General features: G+C 37.4%; 1 long non-coding RNA gene across 1 annotated transcript; it reads left to right on the forward strand.

Moving 5' to 3' along the window:
- The first annotated feature begins 10,567 nt into the window (after window positions 1-10,567).
- On the forward strand, window positions 10,568-20,949 carry LOC141522542 (uncharacterized). The gene is made up of 3 exons (XR_012478230.1): window positions 10,568-10,826; window positions 13,927-14,079; window positions 20,765-20,949. It is a non-coding gene; the product is annotated as an uncharacterized LOC141522542 (long non-coding RNA).
- The last annotated feature ends 6,045 nt before the right edge of the window (window positions 20,950-26,994 follow it).

The raw sequence follows: 26,994 nt of genomic DNA on the forward strand, positions 1-26,994 counted from the left end.
CATACTTTATTGCATCTCAGCTTCAGAGACTACATTGAGGGCACAATCATCTGCAAATAGAAGATCCTGCAACCAACACTCCCTCTACTTTGGTCTTGGCTTGTAGTGTGGTAGCTGACCTTAAGGTGCATTCATCTGCAGTGTAGGCATTGAGATTTTCAATCATTAAGTTTGCTTTTCTTTTAGTTTACTTTACTTGTTTCCCTCCTATTTTAAAAAGTAAAATGATATCCTTAAGTGATGGATAAAATAAATATTATTTGAAGAGAAAATTAACTAGAACAGTTAAAATTAGAGTAAGTGAAAATAATAGAGACTAAAATATCATGCTAAAAAGTATGGGAGCAAGGACACATCCTTGTTTCGCTCCACTGGTGACTGGGAAATCTCAAGAGCATTGTCCACTATCCAGAACCCATGCATGCCTTCATGAAATTGATGTACAGTACTGATAAACTTCTTTCAGCACCAAATTTTGACATAATTTTCCATAAACCCTCTCTATTGACAATATCAAAGGCCTTGGTCAGATCTACAAATATTGTATACAGATCCCTATTCTATTATTGGCATTTTTTCCTAGAGTTATAGAGCAGCAAAGACCATATCAAATATTCTTCAACCCTTTCTGAAGTCACATTGGCTCTCAGGGAGGTGACCATCTTCCAGGTGAAGGATCAGCCTTTTGAGAAGGACTCTGACAAGAATCTTACCAGCAAGGACTAAAAGAAAAATGCCTTTGTGATTACCACAGGATAATCTTTTCCCTTTACCTTTTTGGGATAGATGATAGAGGCATCTTTGAATTCTTGGGGGATAACCTCTTCATGCCATATAACCTGGAAAATTTCAGTCAGTTTTTGGATGAGCAATGGACCCCCCACCTTGTAGATCTCAACTGGAGTAGAATCAGTACCAGGTGCTTTGCCACTTGAAAGGAGCCTAATGGCATTCAAAACTTTTTTTTTCAGTTGGAACTTCAGCTAGAAACTAATTGACTTCAACTTGTAATAAACAGACAATGGCTGCTGAAATAAATGATTGATGATGGTCTATTAAGAACACTATGGAAGTGGGCCCATTTCTTTAGGATCTTGTCCCTATCGTTAATCAATGTAGATCCATTAGCAGTGAGTAGTTGAGATGCACCATATGTCTTAGTTCCATAAATAGCCTTTAGGGTATCATAAAAATATTTGGGTTTGTTACTATTTGCATAAAATTGAATTTCATCTGCCTTCTTATTGATTAAGAGTCCTGCATCTCTCTAAGCTTTGCTTGCACTTTACTTTTGATGGAATTAAATGCTGCTTTCTTAGAAATAGATGAACTCTCCTACTGGTAAACCCTTTGGAGTTCTCATTTTTTATTTAGCAGCTTCTGTATTTCCCCATCATTTTCATCAAACCAGTCTTGGTGTTTGCAAGTGTTTTCTGAAAGCTGCCCACTCTTTTTCTGCTCCAATGTTGCCAACTGGGTGTTGGTTCAGTTTTCCCTCCAAGAAAGCAACAAACTGTTTCTGCCCAGAAAGATACTCTAATCACTTGACATTAATTCTTCTAGTATTCATTTTGCCTTGGTGTCATAGCTTTGGTTGAATGTCAATATCTAGTTTAGAAAGAATGAGTCTGTGGTCAGTCCAGCACTCTGCACCACACATTGCCTTTGTCATTCTCACATCCTGTCTTTCTTTTCTCCTTACAAAGTTTGCTAGAGGGTGCATCCAGGAAGTTTTATCATGTTTAGGTAAATGGAAGATCATGTTTGTGATGAGAAGGTCATGAAATGCCCAGGTCTTCAGTAGAAGGTGATCATTGTTTTTGCTCTTTCCAACTCCATTCCTCCCAAGTACTCCCTGCCACATCTGGTAATATGAGCCTATTCTAGCATTAAAACTACCCAGAATTATAAACTAGTCCTCTTTTGGTACATTGATGATAAGGGTCTCCAGGTCTTCATAATATTTTTTCTTTAATTTTATCAGTGTTCATCATGGTGGGAGCATAGGCACTGATAAGGGTGGCATAGCATTTTCCTGGAACTGGCAATCTTATTGTCATGAACCTGTCATTCACTCCTTTTGGTAGGCACTCAAGAATGTTGACTAGATTAGTTTTGATTACAAAACCTACCCCAGTTTCATGGTGTTTCCTTTCACTGTGGCCACTCCAGAAAAACGTGTATACAGCTCTGACTTCAGTAAGTTAGCCTTGATTTCCCAGCCTTGTTTCACTCAGGGCTACTATACCTGCTGAGTTCTCTTGCAACAAGAGCTGTTTGTCTTTCAGGTTAATTGGATTTTGTGTTGTTCAAGAGCATGCACACATTCCATGCACACTGAGTGGAGTATGGTGAGTGGAAGCTTCTTTGAAGAAGTTTTTGTAGATTTTTTTGCGTGTGTCTTGACTTTGCTGTGGGATTTCCCTGCCTATCATGGTAATCAAGCCAAGGGTTGGGGAAGCAGACAATTTTTAGGGGACTTTTTCTATCCCCTTCCTCACAACAGGAGGTGAGCCATGCAATCCCTCAAAGGGCACCTCAGTCACCCGGGGGCTGCCAAATCTCATTGCTGCTTTCAGTGGGAAAATGACCCTTTAGCCTGCCTTTGAGCAGGGTTGTGACTACAACTCCCAGTTTATCTGCACCTGCTGTTTTGTCACTTGCCTGTCACCACAGGACTTTGAGGGATGGTTATGAATGATATCTTTTGTTGTGTATATAAATTTTATTTAAGTGGGGAGAAGCTGCATGAAGTCAACTGCTTCACACTGTCTTCCAAAGTCTTCATGATCTAGCATAGCAAGACAACATCAAGATGGTTCCTCGGAGTCTTCAATGTCTAACCAAACTCCAACAGCACCTGCTTCAGCTGGCTTCATGGCTTTTGGAATGAATCATTCTCCTCTGCCCATTCCATCAGTGGAAGATTTCACATGCCCACTAACTTACCAATGAGCTTGAGACTCCTTTGATTACCCTCAATCTGGTTTAGGCTGCCTGTTGAAATGATTTACCTGGTATGGCCACTGTGCATGCTACTGCTTCTTGGAGCCATAGGTGAGAGTTAGGTGGCTCAGGTGGACATCAAAGGTGGAAAGCAACCCTCATACCAAGGTACTAATTTTCTTTGAATATATATACCCAACACCCCTAGTTTTCTTAATGATAATAATAAAAATAAAGCAAATTCATTTTATAATAAGTCCTCCCTAAATTTGTGTTATGATTGGATATTTTTACAAAACTGAATGCTCCAAATCAAAGTTTTCAAATGTAACTTTAATCTAGATAGAGAATGTGTCTACAAAGATAAAAGTTAAAACTATGTAAAATATATTCAAAAATAATATTTTAAATGATTCTCAATTTTTAAAAAATATATTCTGCTAGTGAAATAGAAAAACCACAGGTATGTTTATTAGTTATTTTATTTGTCTGCAGAAACAGTTTTTTAAAAGACCCAGGTATTTCTAAATATCAACAAATAAAGTACTTATGCACCGTTGATAGATATAATACATTTGGTCTTAGTACATTGGAAAAGGAATGGGTAATAGAGATTAGTATACTTGTTCATTGAGACAAACTTTGATCTTGAAAATTTAAATATAAAGAATTACTTAAAGAATAAAAAAGGAATTAAAAAATAAAAAATGATGCAAATTTTGCTGACATTAGTAATATGTTGTTTATGTGACAGAATACTGTTTCACAGAAAACAAAATATCATTTCTGATTAGTGTTTGAAAAAGAATTATTAGAGGCAATAACGTAAGTGATCTATTTTCCAAGAAATTTTTCTTTCTCAGCCTATTAAATGCAATAATAATATTATTTATATTAATTAATATATAATAATAATATTATTTATATTAATTTTATAAGAATTTTGGGGGACTAGGCTTGTGATTCCATAGGTAAAGGGAATTCCTAATGAGGGAACTGCTATCAATGCCAATGGTTCACATTTTACAGTGTTAGAGAACTGTCTAGGACACTGAGAACTCAAATGACTTCTACAGTGTCAAGCAAATAACACATCTGAGAAAAAGGAACTGACCTCAAGTCTTCTATCCTTTCTCTTTTTGAATTATAAACATGAAAACTATAAAATATTTTTAACAACAAAGATCTGGATATATAATGGTTTTATTATATGTTTAAGATTTGATTATGTGGTTACAAAATGGTAATAATTTTTAAATTTTATTAGGATAAAATATGAGCCAGTAAAATTATTTGCATAAATGAGAATTGGTGTGAAAATTTTTGAAGAGAAAAACAAAAAGTATGGTCATCATATAAAGTTTGGAAACCACTCCTTTAAGCCCTATTTCATTGTATAAAGCCTGTGCCTTGCTCTCAAGAAATGAATTTATAAAATGAATTTAAAAGTGTTTCTAGTCTCTAAGAACTTAGTAGAGTGTTAGGTAGTAGTTTTTGATATTTATTGATTCATTGGTTGTATTTTCAAATTCTCCTCATTTTTTAACCAGAGAAAGCCAGGAATAAACCTCAAGGCTTTTCTATACATTGTCTTTCAATGAATAACAGGTAATCTTATGTTCTTTGACACTTTCTCCTTTTATGTATCTTTCAGGTTATAAAAATAATGATAATAAACCACATTGCTATAACACTTTAAAGTTTACAAAGAACTTTCCTCTGACTGCAGTATAGGGTAGGTAATGAAAGTATCGTTCCCTCCTTTGACAGATGAGGATATTAAGAGTTCTAAGAGTAGAGGGTTTCAAACTCAGATCTCCTTCCTCCAAGTCAAGTATATTTTCTACTCTAGTAGGTACTATTACAAATCTCTGCCATCATATGACTCCTTCTTCTTTTGAAGCCATTAAACATTCAACTGGAACCTATTGTTTATATTTAACATTTATGATTAGTCTTTATTGAATTTCCCAAGGGACATCACACTGAAGTTCCCAGTTTCTAACCAGGAACACACTCATCTTGGTGGGCTATCATCTACCTATCTAATCTACAAAATTCACAAGTGGAAGGGTGGGGGGTTGAACTGGCTTACTTTTAGACTATTACCAATGCCTATACCACCCGATGGAATCCATCTTCTTGACTCCTTATAGATTGGAGTCTCCTTGGGGAAAGACACAGGGGAATTGTCTACCCAATAAACATACCTTCTTTCTAAGGAAAAGATGTCAAGTGGGTTTAGGTCTGTCTAGGTCATTTCTAGGCAGGGAGTTCAGCTGGCTTCAAGCTCTTGTGGGATTGTAGACTTAGGCATTTAAAGATGTTGATTTTTCCTTCCTCACTCTCTTACCCTCCCCATTACTTCCTCCTTGCTTGTTTTCCTCCCCAACATTCTTTGTACCTTGTTTATGTGACAGAAAAAAAAATCTCTGAAAGTCAATGGCCAATATAAAAGATCTTGGCAAAAGGCTCTTTTTATTTGCTTAGCCAGCGGTAGGGAATTGAAGACTTCAACCTTGTACTTTCTTTCTCTAGTATGATTCTTGCCCTCCCTAGCCCCCAGAGAACAGGGAGATGAGATCTGAATGTAGATAGACCTAATGAGAATTCAGGAACCCTGTTAATCCCTTTGTGGGGGAGATCATTTTTCCAGTAAATATTCCCTCCAGAGGAAAAAACCTGTTTCTTTCTCTCCCTCCCTCTGTCTCTCTGTCTCTATCTCTGTCTGTCTGTCTCTCTCTGCAACTGATTGAAGATTTATCTATTGTCAGAGGACTCCATATTTCAATAAGTCAACCCTTCTACCCCATCCACCAGTCATATCCCTAGCCTTCTTTTAGACTCAGGGCAAGGTCAGACAAGAAGGAGTGGACTTTGTGATAGTTTATGGAGAAGTAATAGTCCCCATTCTCTATGGTTCCTTCCTCTCACTACACTAATCCATTATCAGATCTGATGCTACTTACAAGGACAGGGAAAGAAGGATGGAGGGGGGAATGGGAGAAAGACTAGGACTTTGATATACAGTGGGGTCTCTCAGAGCCACTATTTTCCCATCCATGAAGGGGAGCTAAAGTCTCTTAATCTCCTGTGTTTTCATCACTTTGCTAAGGGGCAGCTAGATGGCACAATATGCAGAACACTGTCCCTGAAGTCAGGAGGATCTGAGTTCAAATGTGACCTCAGATACTTTCAAGCTGTGTATCCTTGGACAAGTCATTTAACCCTGGGAGCCTCACATCCAGGATCATCTTCAGTCAGTCTGATCCATATCTGGCCACTGAACCCAGAAGATTCTAGAGGAGAAAGTGATGCTGGTGATATAGCACAGCACTCCCCTCACTCAAATCCAATTTACATCCTTGTCATGGCATCACATGATCTTCTTCGAGGACAGACATCATCATGTATACAAAGTATGTTGAATTTTTAGATGAAAGAATCATACAATCATAGTACTTTAAAGATGTAATTTGCCTCAGAAATCAGTTAGTTGTGAAGTCCAGAGCCCAGCTCAGAAGTGGCAGTGCTAGGTCTTGAATCCAGTTTCCTGATTCCTTAATTACTGAAACAGCCTGTAGCTATCTTTAAGAGATAGGGATTTCCATGGAGGGACTTATGGAAGTCAAGACTACTGAGGGTCGGTGAATTCCAGCAGACAGATTGGTCATCCTAGATTTGAGAACACTTGGAGATTACTGGAATGAGGAGATTTCCCATGGACCTGGACTACAGGGTGCAACTATGTGACTGAGGAAGAAACTAAGGAGAAGAGAAGTAAAATGATCTGTACAAAGTCACACAATGACTTAGAACCAGGCAACATCAAAGAGTTCTACAATATCCAGGCTGAAAGTATAGTGAACATAGGGTGCTCAATTGCTCCTTAGTTACCATCATAAATTACTTTAGACCCAAGATTAAGTCCAATCAGGTAAGATGGACATTCTCTCTTTCAAAGTTTTGGGTCATGATCTAGGCTGGGGTGGATTTTGAATTTTGACTCTAGCTGTTCCATAACTGGCCTCTAATATCTGGCTTTGATTCTTCCTATAATAGGATACAAGAGATCAGAGTATATTGGGGACTGGCCCATTCCCAGAGTTCCTCTAACACTGTCTCCTCATGTGGAGAGCCTGGGGAGAATTGTGATGACATGTAATAGAAGTGTCTTGGAAAGCTTTTGGAACCTGTTATAGATGTTCTTTAAGTGGTTCTGGTTGACTAGCTAGGAGAAGCATTTTTGGATGGTTGCATAGTTGGAAAAAGGAATACTTTCAACAGAATTCAGTTAGCCTTGACTGATTCTCACTGGTCATTTTCTTTTCAGCTACCTAGGCCATTTTTTTCCTTGGCTGCTCTGCTTTTAGTTTGATGCCTTCATTGATGACATCCAGAAAGTGACAATGATACAAGGAGGAGAGGCCTTGGATCATACCCACAGAGGCCAACATGTGGACCTCTAGAATGGGCCTTTGTCTTTTGACCTTGACATTCTTTTCCACTGTAGATGAAAGTATTGGACATTTTAGCCTTATAAATTTCAAAAGGTCAAGAAGCAAGAAGTAATCTTTGGGAATGACTTTGGTGTTCAGTAGTAGCAAAAACAAAGATTCATCTGTAATCATCCCCTGTGTGGACTTTGAACTTGGCAGCACCAATATTATGTAAAAACTGTACCGTGAGCCTGCCCTCCCAGAGACCAAGTTGTTATAGGGTAATTGCTATAATTTTAAGAAGTTGATAAGTTGTTAATTGGAATTGGAGCACTGCTCACTGACATAAACAGTGAGAGAAACATAGTTTGGGGGGGCAGGTTAGCTGATAGCATTAGAGAAGAAACAGTTCAAATTCAGGTATCCCTAGGACAGAGAGAGAGAGAGAGAGAGAGAGAGAGAGAGAGAGAGAGAGAGAGAGAGAGCATGCCTGGCTTGGGGGACAATGAGCTTGAGTATATTTGCTACAATAGGATTATAAATTTAGAGATAGAAAGAACCTTAAAGAGAGATAATATAAAAGATACCAACAGTTTCAAGAAACAGGTCCAGACTCCTAGTCTTCCAGGGATCATTTTAGGGACCTGCCATTCCGATCTTTTTCTCCCACATTTCTGGTTTTGTGACTTTTTTGGGAGAAACAACACAAAGTCCAGTTGTTATGTGCCAGTAACAGGCTATAATGATTCTATTTCTCAGCAATCCTGGCAGGCTTACATCTGAGTAGTTGAGAGGGTAATTGGATTGAGATTGTTGTGTCAGAGGGGACCCTGCAGCATACAAGAAGACCTTAATCAAGTATTAAATAAATTTGCCTATCTTCTCTCTTTCCTCCTTGCCCTCTTCCAAACCTGTGTAGGTTTTCAATATAGCTTCTGTCCTCAGACACTGTTCCCACTATCAGATAGTGAAAAAGGAGAGTCACCTTGAAGAAAGAAAGATATTGACTCCCATCTCCCCATCCCCAAAGCTCCCTCCTCACTTTACTCTGTCTCCCTCCCTCATGTGTTCCTGAAACCTGGGACCATTCCAAGTCCTGAATGTGCTGGAAAGCATATCCCTGGGCCAGCTGTGAACCTGCTCAGGCTGCTTTGGCAGAGAGTGAATCAGAAACCGACAGATAGCCCGGCAAACAATGTGGGTCTTGTTATGGCTTTGTGAGAGAACGCCATCAGTAAAGCACTCTCTTCTCTCTCTCTCTCTCTCTCTCTCTCTCTCTCTCTCTCTCTCTCTCTCTCTCTCTCTCTCTGTCTCTGCATCTCTCTGTCTCTGTCTGTCACTGTCTCTCTCCCTCTCTCTCTCTGTCTGTTTCTATCTGTGTCTGTGTCTGTCTCTCCCTCTCTCCTCCCCTTTTTCTCTCTCCCTTTCTCTTTCCCCTTTCTTTCTTCCTCTCCTTCCTTCCCCTTCCCCTTCTCCTCCTCCTCCTTCCTCCTCCTCCTCCTCTTTCTTCTTCTCCTTCTCCTTCATCTTCTCCTCCTCCTCCTTTTAAAATTAATTAATTTATTTATTTTGAGCCATACACACATGTATATTTTTAAGTTACAAAATTGCCTTCCACCTCCCTTCCCACCCCCTCGCCTCAGTGGTGAGCAGTCAGGTTAGCATTGTACATACATGTTTTGATAAACATGCTTACAAATTAGTCATTTTCTTATGAGGAATTAGGATTAAGGGAAAGAGATACATAAGAGACAATTTTTATAGTGTTCATCAGATTTGGAAGGGTTGTTTTGTTTTATATGTGTATTTTGTTTTGTTTTTCTTCCTCTGGATGGGGATAATATAGTCCACAGCCAGTCTAAATACAGTTGTCCTAGTTCTTCTTCTTCTACTTTTGGGTGATCTGCCCAAAGGCCTAGTAAGATTTCTTTGGGTTTACAGGCCTCAAATCATTCTAACTATCCTTGATCAGTTAATAATCCCTCTCAGGCCAAGTAAGCCCACTTGGCCATTGTTTGGGTCCTGATTGGTTTAGACAGAACTCAATCAGAATCCTCTTTTTGGAAGTGGTCATTCTTACCTAACCTTAAGGAATAAATGGGCACTGTCTCAGTCAAGCTGTGACCTGGGAAAAGCTTTAAAGCCAAGGTCTCCCACTGCATCCAGGAACATTTCTAGTCATCCTAATTCATTTCTGGCCACTGGACCCAGAAGGTTCTGGAGGAGAAAATGAGGCTGGTGATTTAGCACAGCCCCCCTCCCCCCCCCAATCCAATTCACAGGGTTGTCATGGCATCACTACTCTGATATGGTTTTCCTCAAGAATGAAGGATTAATAACAACATAACAATGAGAGGAAAAGAGAGGCTGATGTTCTATCCAGATTGTTCACTTGCTTCCCCAATTTCCATTCTCAAATAGTGCTGAGTACTTTCCTTTGAACTAGGAGAAAAGAAAGTAGAGGGGAGCTGAGAGAGAGAGAGAGAGAGAGAGAGAGAGAGAGAGAGAGAGAGAGAGACATAAAAAATAGGTGAGAAAGAAAGAGAAAAGAAAGCAAATGAGGGGGAAAAAAAACGAGACTGGAAAGCCATAAGGAAAATGTCGTGGCTGGATGGCGAGACCTGACCATCTGGAAAACAGACTTGGGGGTTATATTTAGCCTGCAATGACTTGCAATAATTTGTGTGAGGGAGGGGCAGAAAAAGAGTGAAATATGGAGTTGGCATCATTTCGAGGAGGGAATGAGTTATAAGAAAGGAACGATTTGATAGGGGAAAGTAACAAATGAAAAAACAAAACAAAACACAAAACAGCTCTTGCCCTGTTCTTTTAAGGGAGTCTGGATAGAAAGTTGAGCAGAACAAATTGAGATATTTACAAAGATGTCAAAGATAATGTTCTGTTCTATATACACTCTGGGATCCTTCCCTCAAAGAATGATAGCATCATTCCTGGACATGCCAGTTGGGGCATTGACAGTTACTCCACATGTGTTTCCTGGATGAGCTGAGAAAAATCTCACTGTAGAGAAAGTCGAACAGTGGGGATTCTGGGCAGAGATACTGACCTAGGCAAGCAATGCTCTGTAAAATTTTAAAGTATGTATACATTGCTGTATCCTTTCTCCAGCTAGGTTATAAATAGAAGATTAGTTCAAAGGGAGTCGACTTTTTGAAAGGACACTGCCAAGCAAAGACTGCAAACCAAACACAGTAAAACCTCCTTAAGCTTATGTTGATTTTATTCAAAATAGCATGTAATTCAAAGCAACTGTGATTCCCCAGACTAGATGCCCTTTTGTCCTTTAATAAAAACACTGGATAGTCCAAGAACATCCACAGTGAAGTCTCGACGGTCTGGAACCTTCAGGGAATGAGTTGTTCTGGGAAGCTAAATTTTCCAGATAGTTGAGGGTTTTGAGACCCTCAACTAATTGAACTAGTAAGTTTCAATACTCCTAAATACTTTTTTAAAGTATGATTTTTTTAAGCTGGAAATCTTTCCTTCCTTTTGAAACAACTCCCAATTTATTATGTAAATATCTTGAATCTATCTAGTTTGCACATTCTCTCCCCTAGTAAAACATGAACTCTTTGAAGGGAGGCACAATGTTTTTGCTTTTCTTTGAATAACTAGTGTGCAGTATCTGGCATATAATAGACACTTGATATATAATAGTAATAGTAATGCTTGTTGCATTATATATTACAATATATAATAGTAATGCTTTTGCAAATATATTACACACTTCTTTTGTGATTAATATAATCAGAACCTTTCTTGATTATTCAGATAAACATTAATTATTGTACCCCAAAATTCATATAGGTCTGCTTCCCCTCTACTAAGTAACCCTCACTTCCTGGGCTTTTTGAGTATAAACTTTTTAATAGTTTTCTATCTTTCTATCTTTCTATCAATGTGCTTGCCTCTAGAAGCACTTTTCTCATTTTCAATTGTCTATAGGCTTGGAACCAGACCATCAATCAAGCTTTTTTAAAAATTAAAATCGACTCTAATTGAGAACCTGAGGGGCTCTTCCATAAATATAGTGTTTGAGATTTTTTGAATAGAATTTGTGACCCCTTCCAGGTCTTTTTTGTTTTGTATTTCTAAGAGGATAATTTAATTTGAAGTTCATGTCTTCAAACTTCTGTATTTTTATATTCATGTTGTAGTATAAATAAAATAGAGTGAAAATGTTTGCCAACTCAGGTCATAAGTTTTGAACCCTGGAATAAAATGGTATTGTCAGGAGAACAGAATAAATACAAGGAAAAGAAACCCAGAAGTATTATAACTCAGAGATTCAGAGTCTCTATAGTGTTTTAATGTTTACAAAGCCTTTTATATACATTGTTAGTTTATGTTATTTATATATATTTATATATATTATTAATATATACATTATTTACATATCTTATTTGTTTAACAAAACCTAGCATTGATGTAGTGTTTTTAGATTTGTAAAAGATTTTTTATATTATTTAATTTGATCCTAACAACAACCTGCAGGGTAGGTTATCCTAATAGATAAGAAAACTGAGTTTGAAACAGGTTAAGAGAGGGTACACAGGGTCACACAACTAAGTGTTTAAGGCAGGATTTGAATACAGGTCTCCCTAACTCAGGGCTCTCTACTGTTCCATTCAGCTGCCTAAGCTATTTCTTAATGGTCTCATTATTTCCATTCTTTAAGTGACAGAGACCTGGTATTCAGTGAGTAAGGTGGTGTTAGAAACTGAATTCCTGACTATTATATCCAGAAAAGTATAATTTGTACAATTGTATCTAGAAAATGGTCATCTGAACAACTATATTTTGAAGACTTTGTTTATTTTTTCCATCTTAAATCTTAAATGAAACATGCTTCATGGTTAATTAGGCTTGTATAATATTTTCATTTAGCTAATCACCATAGAGAAAGTCAAGATTTCACTTGATTTTTGGGAAGAGATCAGATTAACATGGAGCAATGCACATCACCTCACCTTCCCTTTTCTCATAAAACTCCTATTGGGGGGGGGTACGGATGTTATTTCATTGCTTTATAGCTTTATACCACTGAGGAAATGCCCTCTATCAATGCAGATCATCAATTGTTCTGAAACTTTGAAAGTTGCCCTGGAGATTTTACCCAAAATGACAGGGTTTGAACTCAGGCTATCCTATCTCCAAGTATCAACTACACCATATCAGCTCTTGAAACAATATCATATACTAATAAAATATTAAGTATGAAAATGACCTCCAGAAGTAACTTACTCCAGGCCCAAAGACTACATTTAGCCTTCAGATAGATTACGGTACAACCTTGAACTTATCCTTAAAGGCTTACTAGGGAAAGATAATTCACAACCTTCTTCAGTAATTCATTAACAACTCCCACCACCAGAAAGATCTTCCTTATTTTTAAATTCAGATTCCTCTTGCTTATTCTGTTCTTGGTATTAATGAAATTCATTTTATGCTCTGTAAAATAAAATCTCAATGAATGGGAGATAGAACTCCCTCAATGTTTTGTCTATAGTCTAAAAAATAGCCATTTATCATAAAAGATGGGAAAAAAATTTCTTTCCCTTCTTTGTGAAGGTGGGAGGTTATGATGTGGAATGTGTAACAGACTGTTGATTTATTTTTTAGTTTCACTAAACACTTTTTTAATCCCTTTATATTTGTTAAGAGTTGCTCTCTAGATTGGGAAAGGGAGAGGCTATATTCAGAAATGAAGGTAACATAAAAACAAAAGGTATATTTTTTAAAATCTCTTATAAAATCAGGACGATAACCCCAAAGATCCCTTTTAATTTTAATATTCCATGATTTAGTCTATGATCCAAGATCTATTTTCCATTCTTTTAATTAAGTCAACAAGTCTAATCAACAAGCGTTTATTAAATTCATACTATGGACCAGCCCTTGTATAAAAAAAGCTTCATAGAACCAGTCCATCATTCAACTAGCATTTAAGTACCAATTTTGTGCTTATTGTATAACAGAAAGACATAGTACTGCAAAGACATGGTCTTTTGAGAATTCAGGGTCAGTGCATGATGAGGCTATCAGAATGGAGTTTTAGTGGAGATCCCTCTTCAAGATTTACACATTTTTCATGCTCTGGAACTTAACTGCTCCCAAAAGGTAAGAAGTCAATAAACATTAAGAATTGTCTATGTAGTAGGTAGTATCTGCTATCAGTCACTGTACTAAGTGCTAGGGATACAAAGGAGTTTCAATATAATGGTGGGGGAGACAATATACAAAAGAAAGCTGAAAAGTGGGGAATAGAGGAGAAGATCTTTGGTGCAAGAGCATGGTAGAGAAGCCAAAGATAACCCAAATGTGTACAGCTGGGTGGTAAATGAGATCTCTAAGGAGATGTTAGTTCTCTTCCCCTATTTAAATGGAGAAGTTTTATTCCTTTAATCAGAGTAACAGTAAGTTCTGATGAAGTGTGAGTAATGTTTGATTGAATCTTGCAAGATCATGAGATTTCCCAAATTAGGATATCTAACTCCTTCTACATTTGCTTATAAATAAGAACACAGAATCAATATCTTGGAATCAATTGGATCTCAGATGCCATCTAGTTTGACTCATCCCTGACCAAGAATTATCTCTACATCTTCCATAAGTAGTCCCATTCAGCCTTCACTTGAAGACTTCAAGGGATGAAGTACCCACCCCTTATAAGGTAAATGTATATGCAACCCCTGCCCCAAACCCATCAGTATGGAATTCTCTCCTTACTGGTGGAGAGGTATACACTGTACTGCATGAGATGCATGTGAGAGGGAGAAAGCTTTAGTTTTCTTTAGTCTTCTTTGGGACTCCTCAAATTTAATTCATTTAGTGTCAAGTCACTTCAGGTGTTTCTGGCTCCCAGTTTCAAAAAGGAAGATGGAAGAGGCCAGCTCTAATTCATATAGTTGAAAGAAAGGACTCTAGGAAGACTTGAGAAGAGCCAGCAGTCTCCATCATGTCACTGTTCAGCTAACTCTAGTAGAGACTTCCCTTTGGGTCAGATCTATATCATTTCCTTAGTTGAGCTGAATTATCTCTCTCCCAATGGGAAGACTCCTTCAGCCTATAATATCTGGCATATATTCTCCTCTGAATGCCTTCTCTGACTTCAGTTTTATTATATTTTGATACATGAATATTCCACAATATGTTTTCATTGTAGAGTTAATATTTGAAGGGAAAGGGATTAAGCCTTAAATATAAAGCTTAGGGTCCTCCCCCGGCCCCAGTTATCAGAAGTTAATGACTATTAACCATCTCTCCTAGATGAATAATAACTTAAGGAGCTTTGTTCTCCATCTTTCTGAGGAGAGCTGAATTGTAACCTCCAGTCCCAAACTCTTACTGTCTCTCCTGGTAGGGAATGAAAGTCTCCATTGAAAAGTTAGGGGATAAGAGGTTAGAGATGTCTATTCTGTATCCTTTGGTGCTTCACAATGACCACCCTCTCCTCCCCTTCCCCCCCATGCTACACGAGATTTATCTTGAAAGTGACAATTTTAAAGACACTCAAAGTCCTTCCTTCCTTCCTTATATGTCACTGAGTGTAATTCATCATTTTATAGAGGAGGAAACTGAGGTCTGAGAGATTAAATGACTTTTTCACAGCTTCATAGCTAGTAAATTTCAGAGCTTGATTTCATCTAAGCTCTTTTGATTATGTTTATTCCTTTTCCCTCTGTATTATTGCTACTTTGGTTTTGCCTTTAGAACCTCAATGTTGAAGATTTACAGAGTCCTGCAAATCTGAATTTAACCAAAAATGAAAAAGATAGGTGTTCAATAGGCACTTAATAAATACTTTATGAATTAAATAAGTAATCATAGTGGTAATAGGGCATGGTGGGGAGAGGGGAAGTGAGAATACTAGAGAAGAGTTCCTAAAGGGGAGGGAGCAAAAAATAGCTTTTCCCCAACCCTGTTAGCTTAACCAGAATTCTTCCTCAATTCTCTCAGTGTCTAGTCATCTACAGGGCCAGCAAGTTGGAGTTCTATACATTTTCTCTGATCCTTGTGACCCATCAAACCTCTCCAAAACAGAAGTTATGCAGCAATGATAAAGCAGCATTAGTTGTCTCCCTGGTCTAAAAGGCCAGGAAACCAAGAGAAGGTTAAAAAAACCCCACTAAGAATTAATGACTAAATAAATCCCATTCCCTACTGCCTAACCCACTCCCTTCTGACCCACGAACTTGCAGCACAGCAGAACCCCATACTCTCATCCTCCCTCTTTTTAGGACTGTAGAATCCAAGCTCCAAACTGCAGAAATTTGATGTAGATATTTAGCTAGTGTAATGATAGTATTCTATACTACATCCCTGTAGATGAATGAAAAAAACAGAGGATAAGGAGTGCTACACAAATAAAAAATGGTACATAATTAGAAAATCCCATATCCTGATAGCTTTTCCTCAACACCAGCACCAGAAGATCCAAACTCTAGACAACAGAAATTAGTCCAATCCCCTCTTCTGCTGAGTCAGGGAACTGAGAAAAAAGAGAGAATGAGATAGGGAACACTGTGTGATGTGTTAAATGGCAATCCACCAAGCCTGATGGTAAGATCCCAGCATCTAGCTGGGGTCAATTCTGTCTCCCTCCCAAAAGTCAATTGAGTAAGAGAACTTAGCCATTCAGCTGACTTATCCAGTGTAAAAGGGGGCTGAAATGCTTTGAGATCTAAAATTGAGAGAAACCATTTATAAGAAGGGAGGGAATCAAAAAAGTGAGTAATGGGGGAAATAAAGAGAAAAAAGAATGAAATTACTGAAGATCTCAAGAGGAATAAGCAGATAAATCAATGAAGAAATATCAATACAGAATGAAATATGGCTTCCAGACTTAGTAAATAAATTTAGGTATCTATGAATAAAAAGAATAAAACAAAGGAAAACAATTCAACATGTGATGTTGACCCTGTGACTTTAGAGGAGAGCATGAAACCACAACACGTTGTTACTAAGCTATTTAAAAGATAGATGAAAATTATGAGAACAGAATTTATGACCTTTCATAAATGAAATAATTGGCATAGAAAAACTTGAACCTGTAATAGCAAATCTCATCAAAGAAACCAAAAAAACCCCCAACTGATTGGGAATGCAAATACACAGAGTGAGAATAATCTTGAAAAAGAAAAGCAAAAAGCAATAACCTTAAGAAAACATGCTCTCAATTCAAGCAGATCATATTCATCTCAAAGATAAGATGTATAGAGAAAACCTAAGAATTAAAAGTCTCTCAGAAGAACATGTCAAAAATTTTTGACTTCATGATGCAAGAAATAATACAAGAAAACTTCCCAGGTCTTATGAATAAAGAAAATAAAATGGCAGTTGAAAGAAAAAGTCATTTTATTATAAATACCCAAATTAAACTATAAAACTCAAATGAAGATGCTATCTGCAATAGAGAAATAATGGATAAATAGAAGTATGTATAGAATCATTTTGTATAAATATTTGTGAATTTTGAATAACACACTTAAAATTTTAATTTTAACAAAATGGGATGTCATATTATTAGTTATTATGTATATGACAATTTCTGGATGATGCTTTCTCAGACAGGTAGTTAAATAGAAGAGGTTCCCTTCCTGAGCTACCTCATATTTATTTCCCTTAGATTTTTTCTTATAATATCATGTAAAAACTAGTATATGCATCAAACTTCAATTTCTGGTTGATTTTAAGGCTAGTATTATGAATTTTTTAATCACTGAGCAACATTGATATTTATATTTTTATAAAGTGCAAAAATTAACTAAGTATATCAATTATTTTAAAATGTAAATAACCAACCTTTCAAATGACTTTTTATAAGTTTGTAGCATTATATTACCAAAGTTATTAAAGCTTAAAACTTCACCAACACTTTTGGGACATCCTGTAAAAATCTGAGAGTTATCTCAATAGAAATAATAATTGAACCAATGAGAGATTACAAATGAGAGAAAAAAGAGAAGGACTTGAACCTTGAGGAAATACCTCTAATTAAAGGATGTGATATGGATGCTGAAACAGCAAAGAAGACTGAGAAGTTGTTAGGTTAGAGAAAAACTGGGACAATAAAGTTTCCAAAGCCCCCAAAGGAGAAAATCTACATGAGGAAAAATGTAAATGTAGCAAATGGGTGGAGAAGGATGACTTTAAAAATTGTTTATATTGATATATTATATACAATAATATATAATATAATGGCTTGAAGGAATGGTAGTGCCTAGTGAAGATTTTTGAGGGATGGGAGGGATTTGGGAATGTGTGAAGACAGTAAGGAAGATGTAGATAGGAGAAAAACTGGGGTTTAGAGAGAGGGGGAATGTTTGAGAAGGTAGTTTCCTGAAGTTGATAGGAAGGAATTGGATCAAGGACACATGTAGAGTGGCTTGTTTTAGCAAGGAGTAGGTCCATTTCACCATCAGTTACTGGGGAAAGGAAAAAAGAGATGTAAAGGGGTTTTGAAATGGAGAGAAGTGAAGAATAAAGAGCTATAATCTCTTTCCCTAACATAACTTGCCTCTCCCACACCTACTCCTCACAAGAGATTTTTTAAAAAAACTCCACCCTCCTCCCCTAGCTTTATTTCTTTCATTTAGCCCACAACATGGCTGAGTTTTCTTTGGTACAAATGAGGATACTGAGACCCAGGGATGTCAATTAAGTGACTTGCTGAAGGTAACACAATTAGTAATCATCAGAGCCAGGATTTGAGTTCAGGTTCAAGCTTTGAATTGAGTCAGTATAATTTCTACTCTTCCATGAATTGGAGAAAGTGTTTTTCCCCCTGATACCATATGAATGGATAGGGACAAATGATTTCTTTTTATTTTCTCATCTACCCTAAACTCTTCTTTCACACTAGTCCCTTTCCTTCTTCCCAAGACAATATTAGGAGTAACTTTGACTTCATTGTCCCTTTAATATCCCCCCTCAACCACTCTCTATTTTCTTGAAAAATCTCTCTACTCTCCTTGGTTTCTAGGTCTTTTCCACTATTAGAGGGACACGAGCTAACATTGTCACAGTCGGAAGGAAACTTGAAGGTTACCTAGTCCAGATCTGGTAGGAAGGCAAAATACAATCCTTACCCTTAAAGTGTTCACATTGGAATATTTTCATGAGTGAATGAGCTTTAAATTGTATTAACTTCTCTCTCTCTCTGCCACTCCCTCTCCCCTAGCCATTTAACATTCACCAAGTGAGCCAGATCAATAATGAAAGCAAAAAGAGTGAATATTTTTGACTGGAAAGCAGAGACTAGGAATGATTTGTTCTGTATGGTACCAGAAACATTCTGAGTGTATAACAAAATGTTCTTTACACCTTTATTGAGCATTGGTTTTTCTCCAGTTCTACCAGTGAGATGCTTTTTTTTTTAGGTCTATTCTGTCTTGAATCCCATAACTGGCCTCTTTCTTTGCTGTCACTCCTCACCCATCAATTCAAAAGGTAGCTGACAGAATAATCTACCCATCTTTGTGCTGTCACTACATTTCTTCCCTTTTCAAGTCCCCACCCTGTCTCCCCATTGATGTGAGAATCGAAACTAGATTCATCTTCACTTTCAAATACCACCATTCCTTTATCTATATTCTTAATCCTTTGTTTTCCTCTCTCCCACTGGCTTCTTTTTACTGGCACTCCTACTGACCATTCCCAAAATCTGATTCTGTTTAAACCATCTTTCTTGAGCTGTTTCTTCTGTGGTCAGAGATACAAGGCACAATTTTGGCTCCTGGGACTAAATTCACAAAATGCACTAGGAGCAGGCAACATGAAAAGGATTCTTAGATGCCTAAGAACAAGTTCAGTTGTTTGGGGGAGGGAAGGGATAGGTGTTAGGGAGCTCACCAAAGTTTGTAGTTGGGGAAGGAAATGCAGATTATTTGACATCTACCTCTTTTAACTATTATTTTTACTAATTATTCTTACTAACTATGTGTTAGGCTCTGGTAGATACCTGTTTTAAATTTCAGTATCCTGGGGAGAAAGGCTATCTTATCTGACCTAGGTAGAGCTCTAGCTACTTCCATTTTGTTATGTGACTCATTTTAGTATGATTGGAATATTTCCTTAGGTCCTCTTTGTATCACCTATATTTCTTGAAGAGTCATTCATTATCTCTGCTTTCAAGGTAAGGGGATTAAAAAACCAAACACAAGTAACCATCAGATATTATATGATAAGAAATGAAAAACAATGTTCCCTATGAGTTCTGATAGTGGAAAGTTCTTAGGAACAGGGTTCATTAAGGGCATTAAAGAGCATTACAGGAGTTCAAAAGGAGAAAGGGAGAGTAAAGGGATACCAAGGGATAGAGAACAGTGAGGACAAAAGCATGGAAGTAGGAAAATACAGAGTATGTTCAAAGGGGAAGCCAATAGTTCAGTTTGGATAGAGTGTAGAATATGTGGAGAAAAGTGCTACATAGGAGCAAAAACTGGCAAGGTGGAGCAGCATGACATCATAAAGAGCCTTAAACCCCAAGAAAAGCAGTTTAAACATTGCCCTTACATTGTGCACCAATGATAGTGTAGAATGATATCATTACAAAGATCCAGGGCTCAGTTCAATTGCTAGCTTGTGTCTACCAGTTGGACCAGTTTTTTGCCGCCTCAGTTTTCTCATTTTGAAAAGGAAGGTACTAAAGGGTCCTCTATTTAAAGAAAATGTCCAGGCTGTCTATTTTTGCACTGTTGGATTTTATCATGCCCTCAGGTATCCTCCTTTCCCTTCTCCCTCTCCCAACTCTTTTCAGTTTCTTTTGGAGTGTTGTCTTTCCTTCATTAGATTGGAAGTTTCTTAAAGGCAGGGATTGTCTTTTACCTTTATGTCCCCAGAGTTTAGCACAATGTCCGGTACACAATAAGCACTTAGTAAATGTTTATGAGCTAAATGGACTAAATGAATTAGAAGATTTGATAATATTCCATCCTTCCTATGTGAAAATGACTGTTAATAACACCAATGATTTGTGTTATTTCCTGATAGGAGTGTTGCATTTAAATTAAAAAAAATCTCTGAGATAATATGTCATACCTATCAGAGTGGCTAATATGAAAGAAAAGAAAAATGATAAATGTTGGTGAAGATGTGGGAAAATTATGACACTAAGATACTGTTGGTTGAGTTTTGAACTAATCTAACCATTCTGAAGAACAATTTGGAACTCTGCCCAAAGAACCATCAAACTTTGCTGATCCTTTGATCTAGCAATACTACTGCTTGGTCAGTATCCCAAAGAGATTTAAAAAAAAAAAGTTAAATGAGGCAAACAGGGTTAAGCCATTTGTTCAGGGTTATACAGCAGTAAAACATCTGAGACTGGATTTGAACTCATGTCTTTCTGATTCCAGGTTACTGTTCTAGCCGCTGTGCCACCAGGAAGAACTTGGGCAAGTCTCTTAATACTGTGTACCTCAGTTTTCTCATCTATAAAATGAGCTGGAGAAGGAAGTGGCAAACCATTCCAGTATTTCTGCTAAGAAAATCCCCCAAAATGGTTACAGAAGACTGAGAAGGAAGACAGGACTGAAACTGAAATGACAGAATCTATTTTATATCATATAGATACAAAATAGATTTATAGATAAATATATGATACTATATATATATGTGTCTATATTTCTATATACTTATATATTTATTTATATATTTCTCTATATTCATTATTGCTGGTTGACTTAAGAAAATGAGCTTGTGCTCTCTCTATATTATTTACTTATATGTATGAGTATATCTATAAATACACATATTTATACATGAAAAAGTTTATATACACAAAAAATATACAACTCTATATAAATTCTATTCTTTGGCAAAATGGACCATATTTGGAGTATTCAGCATATAGTAAGGACTTATAAATGCTAGTTGACTTGACTTACTACTTGCCATCACTCACAACTTCATCTTTCATGTTCATGAACTCTGAAATTCCTTTAACTGATCATAATTTTTTTTATCATTCTTTCTTTTCTCCATACATTGTGACCTCTAATGTTCTACTTTATCCCCACCCTAACCTCCACTTCTTCCACCCTTCAGTTCTTTCCAAGGCCATCAGTCCTGCATTGGCTATGCTCTACCCTCTTCCCCACTACCCTTTACTCTTTTTTTTTTTGCAAGGCAATGGGGTTAAGTGGCTTGCCCAAGGCCACACAGCTAGGTAATTATTAAGTGTCTGAGGCCAGATTTGAATTCAAGTCCTCCTGATTCCAGGGCCAGTGTTCTATTCACTGCACCACCTAGCCACCCCTACTCTTTACTCTTGATTCCTTTGCCCCCAGTCTGATCACCAATCATATCTTGCCAAATCTCAGCCCTACCATCTGCCTCTTGAGCTTCTATGTATGTGTCGTTAAAAATGGTACATGAAAAATGTGAAGAAAATCAAGAAACTCAACTCATGAAGCTACCCACTACATATCTCCCTTTCCACCCTCTCATCTGAGAACTTTGTTTCAGACTTCACCTAAAAAACTGAGGCCAGTTGCTGAGAGTTCCTTCTTCTCTCTAATCTTCAGTCTCTCCTTAAACACTGAGTGCATCCTTTCTGTCTAAAAAGGAGCCCATATTTTCCTCTATCCTTAAAAACTGTTTGATTCAACAACTGTCTATCTGTTGCTTGGCATTTCTTCTCCTCTCAGCTAAATACCTTGAGAAAGCTCAATATGATACATCCAATTTCTTTCCTCTAACTCATTTCCAAACCCTTTACTATGTCTGACTTCTGATACCATCATTTTATACAAACTATCTTCTACAAAGTTACCAATAATTACCAAATAATGCCAATAATTACCAATAATACCAATTAATTACCAAATCTAATCTTGTCTCAGTTCTCATCCTTCACTTCTCTGCAATGGTCCTTGACACTATTGATTATCATCTCCTTCTGGATATTTTATTCTCTCTCAGTTTTTTAAATTCTGCTCTCTCCTGGTTTTTCTCCTACATGTCTACTTTCTGTCTATCTGCTTTTTCCTTCTCAGTCTTCTTTTGCTAGATCTTCATCCAAGTTAAGGAATGAAAAGACCCAGAGTTGGGAGATAGAACTTATATGCAAAAAACAGCAAAATAATGGTGAATGTTTCTGGATCGTCAAATATCCAGAGGAGAGTGAAGTGTAAGAAGACTGGAAAGGTAAGAAGGAGCCAGATTGTAAAAAGTTTTAAAAGTCAAACAGGATTTTACATTTGATGCTGGAGGTAAAAAAGAGTTTAGTAATGGGGGAAGGTATTATGATCATACCTGGACTTTAGGCAAATCATTTTGGTAGAAAGATAAATTGGAAGACAGAGAGATGTGAGACCAACTAGAAAGCTATTGCAATAGTTCAAGTACAAGGGGCTGAGGATCTACACTTAGATGGTGACTGTGCGAGTATAGAGGATCAGACATATATGAGTGATATTGTGAAAATATCAGTGACAACATTTAACAATAGTTGGATGTGTGGGATGAGAGTGAGAAGTCTAAGATTAAAAACAGTTTTGAATCTAGATATAGGGGAGGACCATGGTACTTTTGACAGTAATAGAAAAGTTGGGAAGAGAGGAGGTTGGATAAAAAGATAATGAGTTCTATTTTGGACATGTTGAGTTGGAGATGCCTTTGATACAATACAATCCCTTTACAGGAGAACCAGTAGAGAAGATTGCTATGAAAATCTAGAAAGGATAGCATATCTGAGAGCAGATGGTGACCCATATTCTCCACCATCCAGCTACCCCAGCCTCCTTGCTGTTCTTTGTACACAATACTCCACAAGATGGCATGACTTTGTACCAAGCAACTGTCCACCATGCTTTCTCACTTCTTTCTTTTAGCTTCTCTAACTTCCTTCAAAACTCAGCTCACTTTCTGTAGGACACTTTTCCTATTCTCCTTCCCTCCTTACCCCTCTAACAAATAAGACTAATTTTTTGGTATATATTAATGATACATTTATGTAATATGTAATATAATAATAAATTTATGTTAAGTATCTCCCATGTACAATGCATTGTACTGGTATGAAGAAATAAGGAGAAAGAATATTACTGATGTAACCACATTTGCAGAAGACTCTCCTTATTGATGATTGTCATTCTCTCCATTAATATAGTCTAATTTTTATGTAATTTCATTCCTACAACTCCTTTAAATTCCTTCACCATACAACCACAGGATCATAGATTTAGAGGCAGAAGAGAGAATAATGACTATCTGGTTCAACTTCCTTGTCTTATACAGTTTGGGAAAACCAAAGCCCATATTAGTGAAGTAACTTGCCCAAACTGGTACAAGTACCCTGTGGCTTTGAACCTGGAATCTTTGTCTCCAAAATCTAGCTCTTTTTTCCTTCCATACTGCTCTTTCTTTCATTGCTTATTTCTGCTTCATGGACTTTTGCTATGTCCCTTAGCAGTAGTGGTAATAACAAGGATGAGAATTTTCAAAGCCTTACCACCCAAGTTAGGCTGGGAAGCTGACTGTTCTACTTTACCCAGTTGAAACTGCAGAGAAAATTTAAGAAGGCCCCTTTGCAATCACTCTAAGTGGAATTTGATTTCTATCTTATGATAAATGTTTCAACTGGAAGGTAAGTGCTAGGAGATAGGGAAGATAAGGAAGCCATATGGCTCAGTTTGGCCTTTTTTTAATGGAGGATTAATTAATATGAAAGGGGAGGTTCATCATCTTGTTTATGCAGGAGGAAAAAACTTGAGAGGGTAAATGAAGTAAACTTCTCGGAGTAGGACTACCAGGCTGAGTTCCTTGATTCCCACTCAATATCTAAACTACACCTACCACATTCTTTGACCCTCCCCCTCACCCAGGATTTTTCCTTCATATCAAAGTACTTTAAGTTGATTTAAATGTGCTCCAAATCCCTAAGAGATGATCAGCTATTCACAATCTGGGAATTAGTTTAATGAAGTCTTGACTCTTTACCTTCCCAAAACACTGATTTAACTTTTATTTCCAAAGGAAAACCATAATTGTTTCTCCTTAAAATGCTACTCACTATTGGTTCTTAACCTAGGTACAATAGGGTGAGAACATAGAGTGAAAAGCTGGGAAAGGGTTCTTTAACTATCCGTATTCATCAGTGCTCATCTGTTAGAGATTGTGTTTTTTCTTCCTTTTCTTGAGAGCAAAATAAGTTCAAGAACTACCTGGGACACACAGCAAATGTCTATACCAAAACTTATTGTCCTGTCCTGAGAACTTAAAAGAGGAGGGGGAGGGGGACATGAAACTTGAGCACTAGGGGAAATGAATGATAAGGTAGAGATGGAGGAAGAGGCAGAAGTATTTTGAAGCATACTTTCCTCCTCCCTTGGTATCAATTGATCAATCAGCAAACATTTATTAAGTGTTTTACTAGACACTGGAGATACAGAGATAAAAATGAAATAGCCCCTTCATTTCTCTGGCACAAAGCTATTCCTATGCTCTGTGACTAAGGTACTTCAGGATGTATTCCATTCAGATGTCAACCTGTACACTTTGACCCACAAAATAGTCTATCATGGATAAAGTAAAGGCACACACCTCTTTTTTAGAACTGTAAATTTAGAGCCACAAAGATCTGAGAGATCATCTAAACTAATGCTCTCATTTTACACATCAAGAAACTGAGGCCCCAAATCCAAGGGCACACAGATAGCAACCAACAGAGCTTGGATTTAAACCCAAGTCCTTTGACTGTGAATCCAGAGGTCTCCTCACTTCTTAGTGTTTATCTCACTGTAGGACACCATCAATATGAATAAGTACAATCAACTTTTCATTTCATATTTTATTCAGTGAGTATCTACTCTATTCAAAGTACAGATACAGTTCAGGCCTTCCAGGAGTTTGATTTAATGGTTCAAGAGGGAGAACACCAATTTAGACAAGCATATGCTTGGACTCCAGAGAGTACAGTAGAATTGGATGTGATAGAAAGGTTTGGCCAGTTGGAATAGTTGTGGTCAGTCTGCACAATTCTTTGAGTGGCACAACCCCAAAAACAACAGTCCTTGTAACAAGGTTGTCCACATGGTTTAATGGTGAATTTTTTTAGCTCTAGTCAATTCTGCTGGACAGACTAGCATTTTTGCTTTTCAAATGCAGAGACAATAAATGATTTTTTTTTAAACTGCCAATGGAGAGTTTTATTTTTGTCTTTGAATCCCCAGCAGGTCTAGTACAATGCCTGAGTAAAATGGAAGCTTATTAAATGCTTTTAGAATGAATGAATGAATGAATAACAGATTAAAATGCTATTTTAATGATATTCAAGCTTCACTTAGGAGCTAGAGTAGATTCTAAAGTTGAAATCATCTAAAGACTATTTCTACTGCTCTAGGATTTTATGATTAGGAATTAGAATAGCTAAGTGATTTAATGTAAAATCAAGTAAGACTGTTTCATTTTGGGATATCTCCAAGGAGGCACAGACCTGTCGAGTAAACTGAGATTGGTAGTGTATTTCTTATCCCTGGTGAGTGAGTACATGTGAGCAGTCCCATGGGCTGCCCAGAAAGACATAGGAAAAACACATGCTTGATCAGTGCTACCAGATTAAATGGTAGTAGGAACAGGAGGCCAAATTGGGATTGGCAGGGGTGGGGTGGAGGTCAGGACCCAGCCATAGTACCATGTTCATGTGGAGGAAGCTTGCTTGCCTAATGCCTGGCCCTGGCTAATACTCCCAGCCCTTCACTTTCATGCACTCTAAACACATCTAAACATTTGGAGAAAAACAAGAAACCAAACAATAGATGATTGTAGACTGAAGAACAGAGCCAACTTCCCTCTTGGGACTCAGAGAACTGTTCATAAACTGCTCCAGCTGTGGTCTCACGGTTCAGGATATCATTAGATCCCTTTGAGTGAATTACAGCCTTGTCCTCACTTGGGGGCCATCTACTATATCCTTTTATATATCATCTCTGTAATGCAAATGCATGTGGGGAGGGAGTTGTTTTGTTGTTCAATGGGAGAGTGTTTTTCCCCTGACTGTCATTAGGCAATTCACACAAAAAAGGATGTGCTTGAGTCTTAATATTTGGCTCTGTCAACATGCCAACTGGCGGGTACATCCTGATCAAGACTGTTTGCCCTACAGAAAAATAGTTCAGCAAACCATAGAGAGGGCTCTGGACATTGCCCTCTCAACCTCTGTTTGGTTCAAAGTATTTTTGTGTTAAGTGGGAACTAAATTATACTGAGAGCAAGTCAGCCTCGAGGTGATGTGTATTGAGAGACACCTTTCATCCTTTGGGGTGGAGCAAGAGATAGGTCAATATAGCTCCAAGAAGACACAACAGTGTCTCTAAGGGCTTTCCAGGCATTTTTCTTAACTGACCCCAGTGGCAAGGACTGGGAAGGACCTTTCTTGATTGGTTTTTTAATCAGGAGACCAGATTTGTTATCTGACTTTGTGAAGCAAACAAATTCAAAATAAATCCACTGGATGGGTTCTCCTGAATATCTGGTTTTTAAACCCAGGGAGATTTTATAGGGGAGGGGTGGAAGCGAGATGGGGGCACTTGGCAGCAATTACTGAAAAAGACAGGAGTGTTTGTAAAATAATCCTGGATTCAGA

The sequence above is a fragment of the Macrotis lagotis genome, chromosome 4 (assembly GCF_037893015.1).
Source record: "Macrotis lagotis isolate mMagLag1 chromosome 4, bilby.v1.9.chrom.fasta, whole genome shotgun sequence".
Classification (NCBI taxonomy): domain Eukaryota; kingdom Metazoa; phylum Chordata; class Mammalia; order Peramelemorphia; family Peramelidae; genus Macrotis; species Macrotis lagotis.